The 13305-nt window shown below is 55.4% G+C and overlaps 1 non-coding gene across 1 annotated transcript; it reads right to left on the bottom strand.

Annotated features, from left to right (window-relative positions):
- Window positions 1-10171: 10171 nt before the first annotated feature.
- On the bottom strand, window positions 10172-10245 carry TRNAT-AGU (transfer RNA threonine (anticodon AGU)). The gene has a single exon. It is a non-coding gene; the product is annotated as a tRNA-Thr (tRNA).
- Window positions 10246-13305: the final 3060 nt, after the last annotated feature.

Here is a 13305-nt window from a genome sequence, read left to right on the forward strand (position 1 = left end):
TTCACGGGACTGGCTGAGGACTGTGCACGGGCACAGCTGGGTCCTGCTTTGGCCCAAACTCCTCCTGGACCCTGTCGATTTCAGCGCTCCCGTCGGCTGGGCCTGCACGTCCCGTTGGGGTGCGGGTGTCGTTCTGGCGGGTGATGTCAGAGCCAGGGCGCACGGGGCTGTGTCTAGTGGGCGGGGGGCTGGCGGGACCCTCGCTGGGGCTCTGGACACCAGAACGACTTGGAGATCAACTTCCAATAGCTAGGGTGCTGAGCTCAGCTTTTTGGTCAAGAGAAGGGCACAAAATGTCCCATTATTAAGGACCTGTGATGGGGCGAGGCAGCCCCGCACTGAACTCTCAGGGCTCATCCAGGGATCCCTAGCTGCAGAGGCCCTGCCCCCACAGCCCTACCGAGCATGCCCAGGCCACATCTCAGCTATAAATGCCTGGGAAGGCTCAGTCTAGGCTGGCTGCCGAAGGGGAAGGGCCTAGGGAGGGAGCTCCTGACCAGCAGCCACCAGCGACCCCAGGAGCAGCGGCAGAGGTATCAGGGGCAGTCGGGGTGTCGTCCGTAGGGGAGGAGTCACCCCCATGAATGCAGAGGACCCTGCGAGAACGTGGAAAGAGGCCTCATCAGACTCGTACTAAGTACGGAGTGGTCCAGGACAGGGGCGGGAACAGCCCCTCCCACCCCGGGAACCCTGGCGTGTTTCAGTGGGATTTCCCGCCTAGGGAGTGGCGGGCTGTCCTGCCACTCAGAGGGGCCTGGGCCGGGACCCGGTGGAGTAGGGTGGGTCCCCCTACCAGGGGTGCGGCCCCACCACATCCGTGACCCGCCGACACAACTCTTGCCTTAAAGGGCCAGACAGTGACTTTGTTTATTGACTTTGGGTCAGTGGGTCCCACGTGAATGGGACTTGACGTAGGGACTCGGGGTCTTGTCCATGCCCACTGAAGGGGGCGGGAGAAGAGGGCCGTAGAACTCTATTACACACACACACACACACACACACACAGTCACAATTTTTCACACTTGCTAGCTGGCTCCTTTTTAAGGTCTTTGATTGCCCTCTGCTTGCACAACGGCCAAAACTTTATCCACACACTCTGAGACACGAGGTTCCAGGATGTCCGTCACCACTGCCTGCACGCATTTCTGCTTTGTGCTCAGAGGAACCCCCACTTCAGTGGGGGCCTTGTTTCTTTTATTTTCGTCAGTGCAGCACGGAGCCAGGCATTTCTTCTGTATGAAAAAGCCCACAACAACCACGAAAATGAAGATGAGTCCAGCAACCTGGAGGTGGGGGGCAAACGGCACAATCAAAAAATCGATTATTTGGACCAGACGGTTTCTTGACACACGGTTTGTGTCCCACCACCGTAGAGATGCACAGAGTGACGTGCGTTTCATAGAACCACAGAATCCCAGGGCTGGCAGAGACCTCCAGAGTCATCGAATCCAGCCCCCTGCCCAAGGCAGGACCAATCCCAATTAAATCAACCCAGCCAGAGCTGTGTTAAGCCAGGACTTAAAAACCTCTAGGGATGGAGATTCCACCCCCTTCCCAGGGAACCCATCCCAGTGCTTCTCACCCGCCTAGGGAAATGGTCCCTGTGCCCAGGCTGTGGGATTCAGGCCTTGAATCTCCGTGTGTAAAATGGTACGAATTGGAACTGGCAGCACTGGGGGCAGCTAGAAAGCTGCATCACTCGCCTGCCCCACAGCGCATCACATTTCAGAGCAATCCAAGTAAGGTGAGATTTTAGAGCCCTTAGACCCACCCTGGAAACAGAGCACCAGGGCCATTCTTACCCATACGCAGAATACCCAGCAGCGTAGGTGTGGCGATGCATCAGGGACCCTGCGACCCTGCACCCCATCTCCAGCAAGATGAGACTCTGGCAGCTAGTAGACTAGAGAAGGTTTATTCCTTCTGCGAGGTACAGCACAGCCTGGGTTCTATGTGGGCATCAAAGCGAGGGGCCAGGCAGCCTCACACCCCTTGGGGCAGGGGTCCACAGGGCCCGAACCCCCAGTACTCAGCTTAGTCTCTTCTCTTCATGTTTTCCTCTGACAAAACTCCCCAGCTCCCAGGCCCTGCCCCCCAGCCAGGTGTCCGTCTCCACCTCCCTTCCTTTGGCTCTCCCCCTGGAAAGAGCCTTGTTATCTGCTCAGGCTGGGATGAGATGTCTGGGCCCTTGCAAATGTGGGTGAGCCAGTGGGAATCTCACATCCCAGCACACTCAGGTGGGAACACCGGGTTACAGAGCAGACAGCACCCCCACTATATCACAGTGGGGCATCTGAAAATCTGGGGCACCGCTGGGTCCTAGTGCCCACCCAGTCGCCTCCTCCTATCCCTGTTGTGGAGCTCTGCTTCCTCCGCAGGGGACCTAGCTAACTGACAAGTGGCGAGCCGGCCAGAGCTAGGAGCAGCCCGTCTGACCTTGGAAAGGGCCATTCGAGTGGCCATGAAGCCATTCCACAAGCATGTGCCACGCCCAAGTCCAGACGGCCAGTGTCTGAATAGACTGGGGGAGCCAAGAGGACATGAGATTAAAATTTGCCGTAAAACTCTTCCCTGCGTGTGTTGCTGAAGGTTCTAAACCCACAGCTCTAAAAACGGCCCCGTGGAGAGGCGGTCGCTTGGAACAAGAGCTCGGGGGGGAAGGGGGTGCTGGTGGCAGCAGTGTGTTCTCAGGGCCGGCTCCCAGCTGGCCCATTCTCAGCACCCTAGCGGGGGGGGGGGGCGTGCTCATGGGGAGAGGCAGGGGCTATGACCTTTCCTGCCACCCAGCCAGGGAGCCCCTCTCCCCAAGACCCTGGCCCTCCCAACGCAGGGGAGAACGTGAGACCAGCAGGCACCGTTCCTCCCCCACTTTGCTTGCTGGTGGGGCCCACTTGCTGAGTTCCGTGGGGGTGCTTGACACGGGGGCCAGGGGAAGGGGACAAATGCCCAAGGGCCCTACGCTTCAAAGGGATTGGGAGCCCTCGGCCACTGCCACAGTAGGAGACAGCCCCGGGAGGGGGGCTGAGGGTTGGGGTTTGGGATGAAGTGGGGATTGTATTCACCTTGCTATGCTGCATGTGAGTTCGACTGTCCTGTAGTCACCCCCTGTGCGTGCCTCAGTTTCCCTGGGCACGGCACTCACCCCTAGATGCGGAGGGGAATTTCAGGTGTCTCAGCCTCCTGCAGGCACACTATGGCAGAGGCCCTTCGTAACCTGAATCCGGGAGGGGATGCGACCAGGTGACACCTTTGGCCGGGGAAGCAGGAGAACAGCCGGAGGAGGAGTTTGGCTGTGGCGAGTGGGACTGTCTCGGGGAGCTCGGGAGATAGCTGTTCCCAAGCTAAATTGTCTTGTCTTGTTCCCTGTTCCCAAGCTGAATTGTCTTGCTGCTTCTAGTCCCAGCGCTAAGTATGTTCTACGCCATGTCCCGTGGCCTCAGACTCTCCTGTTCTCCCTGCATGGCTGGCTGCAGACGGGGGTACAGGGCCCAGTGACTCCCCCACACTTGGGTGACACCACCACCTACATAAGAACATCGTTCCTTTTTTTACACTTAGGGCTGTTACCAGAAGGGAGAGACCTTGTCAGTGTTCAGCACTGGACACCGAAAAACCCCCAAAACCTCAACGCAAAGTTGACAAACTATCTAAGAGAAGCGAGAGCAAAATGCTCAGTGAAGTGTCTCCTAGGACAGCCGCGCCTTACCTGCGATATTATGTAACACTCGGTGGGCTGGTCCTTACCGGTGGCCGTGATGCTTTCATTTCGAAAAATTTCACATGGGCAAGAGAAGTATCGTCCATCCAGGAGAAGAAGGGTCATCCATATCAGCGAGGGAACAAGAGCTTTAAGCAAACCCTGACAAGAGCAGCAAGGGCTCTGTTGTTGGCTCACCAATGGCAGGAAGACCACGGTCAGCAAAAACAAAACCATCGCTGGAATGCAAAAATAGGAGAGACTGTAAAAGACCCTCCAGCTCTTCTTTGGGGGGCATCTAAATTCCACTTCCATGATTTTTTCAATCGCCAACAGAATCAATGAGCAAACCGATGTCGAGACAATGCCAAATTGTTTTTTCCATGTTTCAAAAAATGTCTTCCTAGTATCCATTCTGCGCCCCCAAACCAGACCTTGGCCAACTCACAGCTGGGGAGAAGTGATGGTGAAATGTTTGAGCTCTGGGACTCCTCTCAACTTCGACTAGTAATCATGTTGAGTAAAAATGAAAGCGAAAATATTGCCTTGTTAAAAAACCGCCCCGTTCTTGGTGCTCCCATTAAGTGGTGTTGTCTAGCTATGAAGACTGTTTGCAAACAGCAGGGCATTGGTTTCAGGAGGGTCTCAAGAAGCCAGGTTAGAAACAATTTCTAGTTTTCCACCATTGTTTATCCTCAGCATCTCCTTGGCCAAGTCTTTGTCAACAACAATTGTCCCTCTACAGTGGCAGCAACACCATCATTAAGTTCTCTGCCTGCAGGATGGGACCCCAAGTGGATCAGAGCCAGTGTTCCCTGTAAGCTGGGTGCTTGTGCACCCCACTGATTAGCAGAGTGCCCACTGCTGGGTTTTGTCTAGGTGGTGCACATTTGCATGCACCTCAGAGCACATAAAATTTATTCCACGCATAGTTGCAAAAACTTTGCACATGGATAGAAAAGATTAGAGGGCGCATTCAGGGGTTCCCTTCCAGTCTTGTGGCGGAATGTACTAAAATTCCTGCCATTAGTGAGGCTCTGTGCTGGTTTTGGGACAGCAGCAGGAGGTGGGAGCCTCGAAGCATGTCTTCCCTCCAGCATGGAGAGGAGAACAGGAGGAGTGGGGAGCAATTGCTTAGACAGCAGCTCTGAGGATTGAGGCTTCATGCACTGCTGTGGGTCGTTCCATGGAAGGACAAACCTCTACCAGAGGCAGGTTCAATTCCTTGGGTTTGAAACACGAGAAAGTGTCGCAACTAATACAGCCCACTCCCCGCTAAATCAAACATTGGGAGATCAATCTCCAGAGGGTCAATCGCAGGACAAGTGGCGCTAAGACCTGAGCGTTTTGATTTCTGGAATTCATTTGAAATGCTTGCTGGCGTATTTTACACTTTCGACGGGGAGGGGAAACACCCACTTTTTGTTGTCAGTGTCCAAAAAAGGGCCAACTGACCAAAAAAACGATGCACTAAGTGGTACATTTTCAGAAGCGGCCAGTTGACGTAGGCACTGGGGAAAAATTCCTTCCCAGCCTTTCAAAAAAAACCACCCCATAATAAAGAAATACGTGCGAAGGGACGGGATGTTGTTTAGCCCATGTTGATTAAAGATCTCAACTTGTGCTTGGCTCTTTTTTGGGGGGGTATGAAAATGTTCTGATTTGAATGTTGATGATGGACGTCTTAAGAAGACGTAACTGCCACACACTGTTACTGGGGGCAGGATACAGGCGGCTCCTTTCCCCAGGAGTTAGACACAAGAGAGAGTGGAAGAGTCCAGACCCACACCCCAGCACAATACTTCTCTACCTGTGGGAAGGGCCCCAAAATGGGTCACAGCCCTGTTTAATGGGGTCACCAGGGCCGGGGACCTGGGCTCTGGGTGAGCCTAAGCTGAAAACTGAGCCCTGCTCCCCACAACTTGGGCTTCAGGGCTCAGGCTTTGGATTCAGCCTTGGTCATTGGGTGCAAAGGCTCCCTTTAACCCTGTCTGGGGTTTGGCCCAGCCACGTGACACCGGCCAGCCTGAGCGATGCCGTGCCCCCCCCCCCCCCATATAGAGCCCTGAAAATTGGCAGATAGTCATGGCTCAGCTTTGCCAACACATATGAGGACGACCAACATTCCCTCTAATCTTTTCCATCCACGTGCAGATTTGTGCCATCTGTGCGTGGAATAATTTTGTTCTGTGAACCAAGGCATGTGTGAATGTGCACCACCAGGAGTAACACAAACCTGGACCACCTGGACCACAAACCTGTGCAGCACGAGTAGAAACACAAACCAGCTGTGGATGCTCAGCTAATCAGCTGGGGGCATTGGGATCTCTCCTGAGTAGCTGCAGTACACGGCTTACAGGGAGCACTGGCGGACACCGGTTGTGCATCTGTACAGGATTTTACCCCTGTGTACCATGGGTCAGCACCCTGAGCAGCGAGCCAGCCCTGTGAGACAAGAGCTGTTGCTTTGGGGTGAATGCACAGCAGGTTGGCTCTCCGAACCCCCAGCTGGGACCTAAAATGTTCCCTCTGATCATTTCCATCCCTGTATGGATTTTTCCTTCCATGTGAGGAATAAATTTTGTTCAATGCACCCAGGCATGTGTGGATGTGCACCACCAGTAGAAACACAATCCTAGCTGTGGGCACAAGCGCCCAGCTTACAGGGAACATTGAGGACCTCCCCCCATTCATGTTCTGGGAAAGAGAGGCCCTTTTTCAGATCTTTTCCCAGGTTCTCAAAACCTTCTGGCCTCTGGGTTGACTTTTACACTCTTCCTCATTTTGCTTTCCACCATGCATGTTCTCAAGTTTTTTAGTACCATATTGGGTTGTGGGGCTTGCGACTGTCTGTCATTAGGAAGTGGGTTAGAGGCCTCAATCCTTCAGGAGCTCAAAGTAGACGCTTTCCTGAACCTGGGGGGAGTGTTATTAAACCCTGCCCGAGATGGGGGTCGGTCACAGGCTCTGGGCCATGCAGTGCCACCGCCGGGCTCACATTTGCAAGAAGCCAGGTCCAGTCTGTGTCCAGAGCAAGGCTCCCTCTAAGCTGTGCGGCGGAACGGCCCTGCAGCTGCCCAGCTCCGTGCGTAGAGCCCCAAGCCCCGGGGTCCGGAGCTGGGGGCAGTTACTAGCATCGTGGAGCCAACGGCTTGGATCCTGTCACAACCGAGGTCCGATCTGGGTCCGGTTTTGAGGAGGAAGGGAGGGAATTCACACCGGAAAAATAATGAGACTTTGCTGGAAGTGGAAAATGTCTGGTGAGAAATGCGGCTTCTCTCTGTGAGCTGATAGGGTCTGGTCCCTCCCCTCATGGGAAGGGCCCAGCTGGATCAGAACCAAAGGCCACAGAGCTGCAGGGCCCTCTCTGACTCCATGCTGCTGAGGCAGGACAAGAACCCACCGTTGAAGGTGCAACACTGTCCCCCACAAAGATCTCCTCTAGGATTCTGTGGCCCTGAAACATTCAAGCAGGCCGTGTAATATCCCTTCCACGCACTTTGGTCAGCCTACATTAAACTAACTTGAGAAACAGCCCTTCTTCCAGTCTCGCTAGGTTTTTGCCATCCTGCAGCAGTGAGTTCCGCCGTGTATTTCACATTGTGGAGGTCTTTGGATCTCTTTCTGGAATCTTAACTGCCCCATTTCAAGAACTATTTCCTTGTCTGTGTGTCAGAAGATGAGGGAGGACAGACTGGCACGGATCCACGCCCTGATCTAAACAACCCTGATTTCTTCCGCCTCTCTGGTAAGCTCTGGCACATTCCCCTGGGCGTGGGGCATTCCCCTACCGGGCCGTTTCTCCACTGGACATTGAATTACTTTGCCCCAGTGACACACTGCGGGCGGAGAGCCTGAGAAAGCACCCACCCCCGACTCTCCCATTGCCCCAGGTTCGAGCAGCTTTTGGTGGAGACAGAAGATCCAGGCTCAGACCATCTCTCCACGTATGAGACCGGGCCCCCCCCTCCCCCCCCGACGGGGCTCACGCCGGGAGGGCGGACAAGCGGGCCCGGCCTTCCAGCACGTCTCTTGGTGGGCGTCCGCGCGAGTTTCTAGGTGGAAGTCGCTTTTGCTGAGTAGCAGAAAGGAGGTGGTTTGCCTGTGGCGGGGACAGTGAGCAGGGAGACTGGGGAGGTTCGCTTTGCTCCGTATTACATCCCCAGAGATGACCAGCAAAGCAGGAAGCGAAGCTGAGCTGGAAGGTGCGGTAGCGACCCGCTCGGCACGGTGTGGCAGGCCCTCGCCGTGGCAACCACCCCACGGCGACGGGCCACGTAGAGCAGTCGGTCTCGGTCGCCGCGCCACCGTGCTTCGAGCCAAACCAGCAGTGGCGCTGCTCTGACGTCTCCCGGCTTTCCAAAGGGGGCGTCCCGGGGCAGCCACCAACCCTTCCCGGTGGCCTGACGAACGTTCCTAAAATACACAAGCAACTCTGCCCGGACGTAAGGACGTTGGCGCATCAGAACGGTCGTACGCAGACGGGCCAAAGGTCCGTCTAGCAACAGCAGCCAACACCAGGTGCCCCAGAGGGAGTGAACAGAACAGGGAACCATCCAGCGAGCCCTCCCCTGTCGCCAATTCCCAGCCCCTGACGCACAGAGGCCAGGGACACCCTCCCTGCCCAGCCTGGCTAATGGCCACTAATGGACCCATCGTCCATGAATGTATGAACCCTGTTCAAGTCCCGGTCTTCACAACCTCCTGTGGCACAGAAAGTGGAGTTATTTACGTAGCGGTGTTTTTGGCAGGCTCAATATTAACAACTGTATTTAGGCACCATGGCCCCTGTTACCTACCCTGCACCCTTACCTGTCACCTCTAGCCCCCTGCTGCCTCTTCCACCCCCCCATGCCTCCTTCTGCTTCACTTCTGCCCCACTGCTTCCCTCCCCATAGCCCTAAGCTCCCTCCGTAGCCACCCATCCCTCACAGTGCCTGGTAAGGAAGGACCCGCTTGGCTGCAAGGGGAGGTGGAGAGTCTGAAAGGCACAGCCCCCTGCCAGAGCCCCACGGTGGAAATGGCAGCGGGGGCAGGGCAGGGGGAGGCTATCCCCCAACTCTAACTTTGATGACCTTATTAATAAAGTAGGGCAATACAAGCTAGATGGGGCTACTCTAAGGTGGGTGCAGAATTCGCTGGATAACCGTTCTCAGGGAGTAGCTATTAGCAGCTCACAATCCTGCTGGAAGGGCAGAACAAGTGGGGTTCTGCAGAGGTCTGTTTTGGGACCGGTTCTGTTCACTATCTTCATCAACGATTTAGACATTGGCAGAGAGAGTTCGCTCATTAAGTTTGTGGATGATCCCAAGCTGGGAGGGGTGGCAAGTGCATTGGAGGATGGGTCCTAATTCAAAATGATCTGGACAAACTGGAGAAATGGACTGAGGTCAACAGGATGAAATAAGGACAAATGCAAAGTGCAGAGGAACAATCCGTTTCACACGTGCAAAATGGGAAGTGGCTGTCTAGGAAGGAGTCCTACAGAAAGGGCGTCCAGGGGTCACAGTGGACCACAAGCCGAATGTGAGTCAACAGTGGGACACCGCTGCAAAGAAGCAAACCTGATTCTGGTCTGCAAGAACAGGAGTGTGGTGAGCAGGACACGAGAAGTCGTTCTTCCTCTTCCACATTTCAGGGAAGATTTGGAGAAGATCTAGGGAAGAGCAACAGAAATGCCGAAAGTTCTAGAAAACACGACCTGTTATCTCGGAGAGCCGGCCTCTCAGGCCAGGCAGACACACACACGGACCCCCCGTCACACCCTGCCGGTGACCCACGCTCTGCCCTGGGGCGGTGGCCACTTTGCTTCAGCTCCTCGTCAGGGCAAACTTTTCCTCGGCTCCCGACTTTTCGTTGGCTGGCTCCCAGCCCTTCGCCGCAGGGAGGCGCTGTGTGTCTGGAGCAAACGCAGGGGAGAGCGTGCACATGGCATGTCTGGAGGATGTGGGCCGGGCACGGCCTACTCCCCGCACATCCCAGGCCTCCAGCCCGGGTCCAACAAGCGCTCGGGTGGTGACCACACACTTCCAGGTGCTGGGGGGCAGGGTCCTTCTTCCAAGTGTCCAGCACCCCCACATACCTCACCCCAGCAGCCCATCTCTGTCCCTTCCAGCTCTACCTCCACCCTTTGTCCAGCTTCCCGGGCAAAAGGGGTCACCTGGTCACACCCCGTCCCACGTTCAGGTTACCATGAGACTGGGCCATTGTGAACGGGATGGGCTGAGCTTCCTCCCACAGCTAGTCCCACCCGGAATTCCCCTCACCTTCTAGATAGTAGTGCAGTGCCCAGGGAAACTGAGGCACACCCACAGGATTACTGCAGGATAGCAGCAATCTCATGCAGCAGAATGACTACAATTCCCACTCCATCAGACCCTCCAAAGAGAACTCTTCTTTAGCCAGCAATGTCTATGGAGGGTTCTTCTGTTTTCTGGAAGGGGAAAGGAAAACAGGAGCAGAAGAAACTTAGCCAGGCACCACTGGGATTTGAACCCAGGCTCACCTGTTTACTAGATAAGTGCTTTAACCAACTTAGCCATGGTGCCACCTGTAAAGCTAGCTAGCAGAACTCTGCTACTTGATGGCCTGTGAGGACACTGCTGGGTTCTGCCATGAGGGCAGGGGACTGGACTCGATGACTCTCGAGGTCCCTTCCAGTCCTAGGATTCTATGATTCTATGATACACCGCGCGCCCGGGGCTGGAACAGCCCATGTCCCACGCGCCTGGAAGCAGGGCCGCCACCCCCCATGCACTGCTTGCCCAGAGCCAGCACCTGTGCCATGTGTCCAGGAGCCAGCAGCGCCCATGCGCCGCTCGCCCGGTGGCGGGGCCGCCCATGTGCTGCATCCCCGGGACTGACGCTGCCCCTGTGCCGCGTGCCCGGGTCGGCGCCGCCCATACGCCGCACGTCCGGGGCCGGGGCCGGCACAGACCTCGCACCGTGCACCCGAGGGTGGGGCCACCTAACCGCCGCGTGCCCAGGGCCGGCACTGACCATGCACCCGATCACTTGGTGGGCGCACAGAAATGGCCCGGAGGGCACCATGGCGCCCGCGGGTGCCGCTTTGGGGACCACTGGCTTGGAGAGACTTTTCTGCCCCCACTGCAGTCACATAGCACTTGACACTCTAGGGGGGAGACTTCAGCTGCAGTGGCCGGAAGAGGTGGCAGGGTGACTTTTTCACAGTCTCTGCGCTCACCGGGATTTCCTTCCAACACTTCTTAGCCAGTGTCTTCGGCAAGAGAAACGTGGGCTGCGCTGGTTCCTCCAAAGGCAGATGAAGAAAAGACACGTTTGTCGATGCAGCTCCCAGAGCCGGATCTGGGATCTCCTGTTAATCCGGATGGGGAAAGGAAAATAGGAGCAGAGGATACAAAGGACACTGAGCCAGGCCCCACTGGGATTTGAACCCAGGATCTCTTATTTACTAGGCAGGTGCTTTAGCCAGCTAAGCTACAGCATCAGAGCATGAAAAGAGCTTCAGAACTATGCCACTTGATGGTCCAAGAAAGGGCTGGGCCAGATGCAGCCCTAGGGCCAGATGCAGCCCACCTAACACTTCGCTCTGGCTTGCAGACGGCATCCGTCCACTTTCTATTTCTATCCTGCTGCCCCTGCCACTGAATTTCCAGGCGGGGGCTCAGGCAGCAGGATCCTATTGAAATGGTTCAGGAAGGGGCCAGAGCCATGATCCCTTTAAAGCAACCTTAAGTGGCTCCCAGGGAATGCAATAGCAGCAGGGGCGGGAGCTGCGAACTCTTTGCTGTGTTTGTAATTCAAAGCCTCCAGCCCCAGATAACTCTGGGGGGAGTCTAGTCCCCACCCCCACTTCCTCTGCCCCAGACTCCACTCCTTCCAAGGGTGGAGCTGGCCCATGACTACCTACCAAACATTAAGTGGCCCCCTTGTGAAAATGATTGCCCGCTCCACCAGAGGGATCCCGAAATAGCTATTCCACGTCTCCGGAGCACGCCCGTTATTTTGACATATCACGGGCTCGCTCCGCCAACATCCCCGCAAACCCCGTTCCACGAGGAGCAAGGGGCATTTCGGAACCGCGATTTATTTCGGAATCAGTGCTGCGCAGACAGCCCCAAATTTCAAAACAGGCTGTTTCGAGCGACGGGTGCAGTGTAGTGCAGCACGCTAGTCTGGACGCTCCCCTGCCGACATGAAAGCCTTTTATCGACCTCCCCGGTAAACCTCATCCTACGAGGCATAACGGGGAGGTCGATAAAAGGCTTTCATGTCGACAGGGGAGTCCAGACTAGCGCGCTGAGCCGACAAACAGCTGATGAGCTGTTTGTCGGCTCAGCGCGGCAGCCATGTAAATTTAAATGAAGCTGCGATTATTTAAATCGCGGTTTCATTCCCCTTTGCCGATCAGCCTAATCTACATGGCTCTATCGATGGAGCCATGTAGTTTAGACACACCCCTGGTGTGTGTGTATGTGACCGCAGCAACTCTTGTTTCATGTGTGTGAATGCAGCGACTCCTGGTTTGTGAATGTGAACACAGCGACTCCTGGTTTGTGAGTGTGAACACAGTGACTCCTGGTTTGGCGTCTGAACACAGCGACTCCTGGTTTGTCTGTGAACGCAGTGACTCCTGGTTTGGTGTCTGAACGCAGCGACTCCTGGTTTGGTGTCTGAACTCAGCGACTCCTGGTTTGTATGTGAACGCAGTGACTCCTGGTTTGGTGTCTGAACGCAGCGACTCCTGGTTTGTCTGTGAACGCAGTGACTCCTGGTTTGGTGTCTGAACGCAGTGACTCCTGGTTTGTCTGTGAACACAGTGACTCCTGGTTTGGTGTCTGAACGCAGCGACTCCTGGTTTGTCTGTGAACGCAGTGACTCCTGGTTTGGTGTCTGAACGCAGTGACTCCTGGTTTGTCTGTGAACACGGTGACTCCTGGTTTGGTGTCTGAATGCAGCGACTCCTGGTTTGTTTGTGAACGCAGTGACTCCTGGTTTGGCGTCTGAACACAGCGACTCCTGGTTTGTGTGTGAACTCAGCAACTCCGGAGCAGCTGTAGCGGGGGGCTCGGCTCCAGGCTTTTAAAATCAGGAATAAGGGATCTTCCGGAAAAGGCTTTATTTTCTGAAAGATCCCATCTAGACTGGTGCTTTTCTCCGGCAAAGCCCTGATCCGGAAAAAAGCGGCAGCCATGTTCATGCAAATGCATATTTAAATCCCTCGCGGCATTTGCAATTCCGACTTGTCTCATTAGCATCCCTTTTCTGGAAAAGGGTGCCAATGTAGACACAGCCTTGATGTTTCCCCGTTCTGGTCACTCCCTCAGGGGCAGCTGATATTGGCCGCTGTCTGCAGACAGGACACTGGGCTAGTGGCTGTTCTTATGTGTGTGCTTCACCAGTCATAAGAACCACCAGACTGGGTCAAACAAAAGGTCCATCTAGCCCAGAATCCTGTCTGCTGACCAAGGCCATTCCCAGAGGGAATGTACAGAACAGGGAATCTTCCAGTGATCCCTCCCTTGTCACCCATTCCCAGCCTCTGACAAACAGAGGCCAAGGACACCTCCCTACCCATCCTTGCTAATAGCCACTGATGGACCGAACCTCCATGAATTTATCTAGCT

Source organism: Pelodiscus sinensis, unplaced genomic scaffold, assembly GCF_049634645.1.
Source record: "Pelodiscus sinensis isolate JC-2024 unplaced genomic scaffold, ASM4963464v1 ctg59, whole genome shotgun sequence".
Classification (NCBI taxonomy): domain Eukaryota; kingdom Metazoa; phylum Chordata; order Testudines; family Trionychidae; genus Pelodiscus; species Pelodiscus sinensis.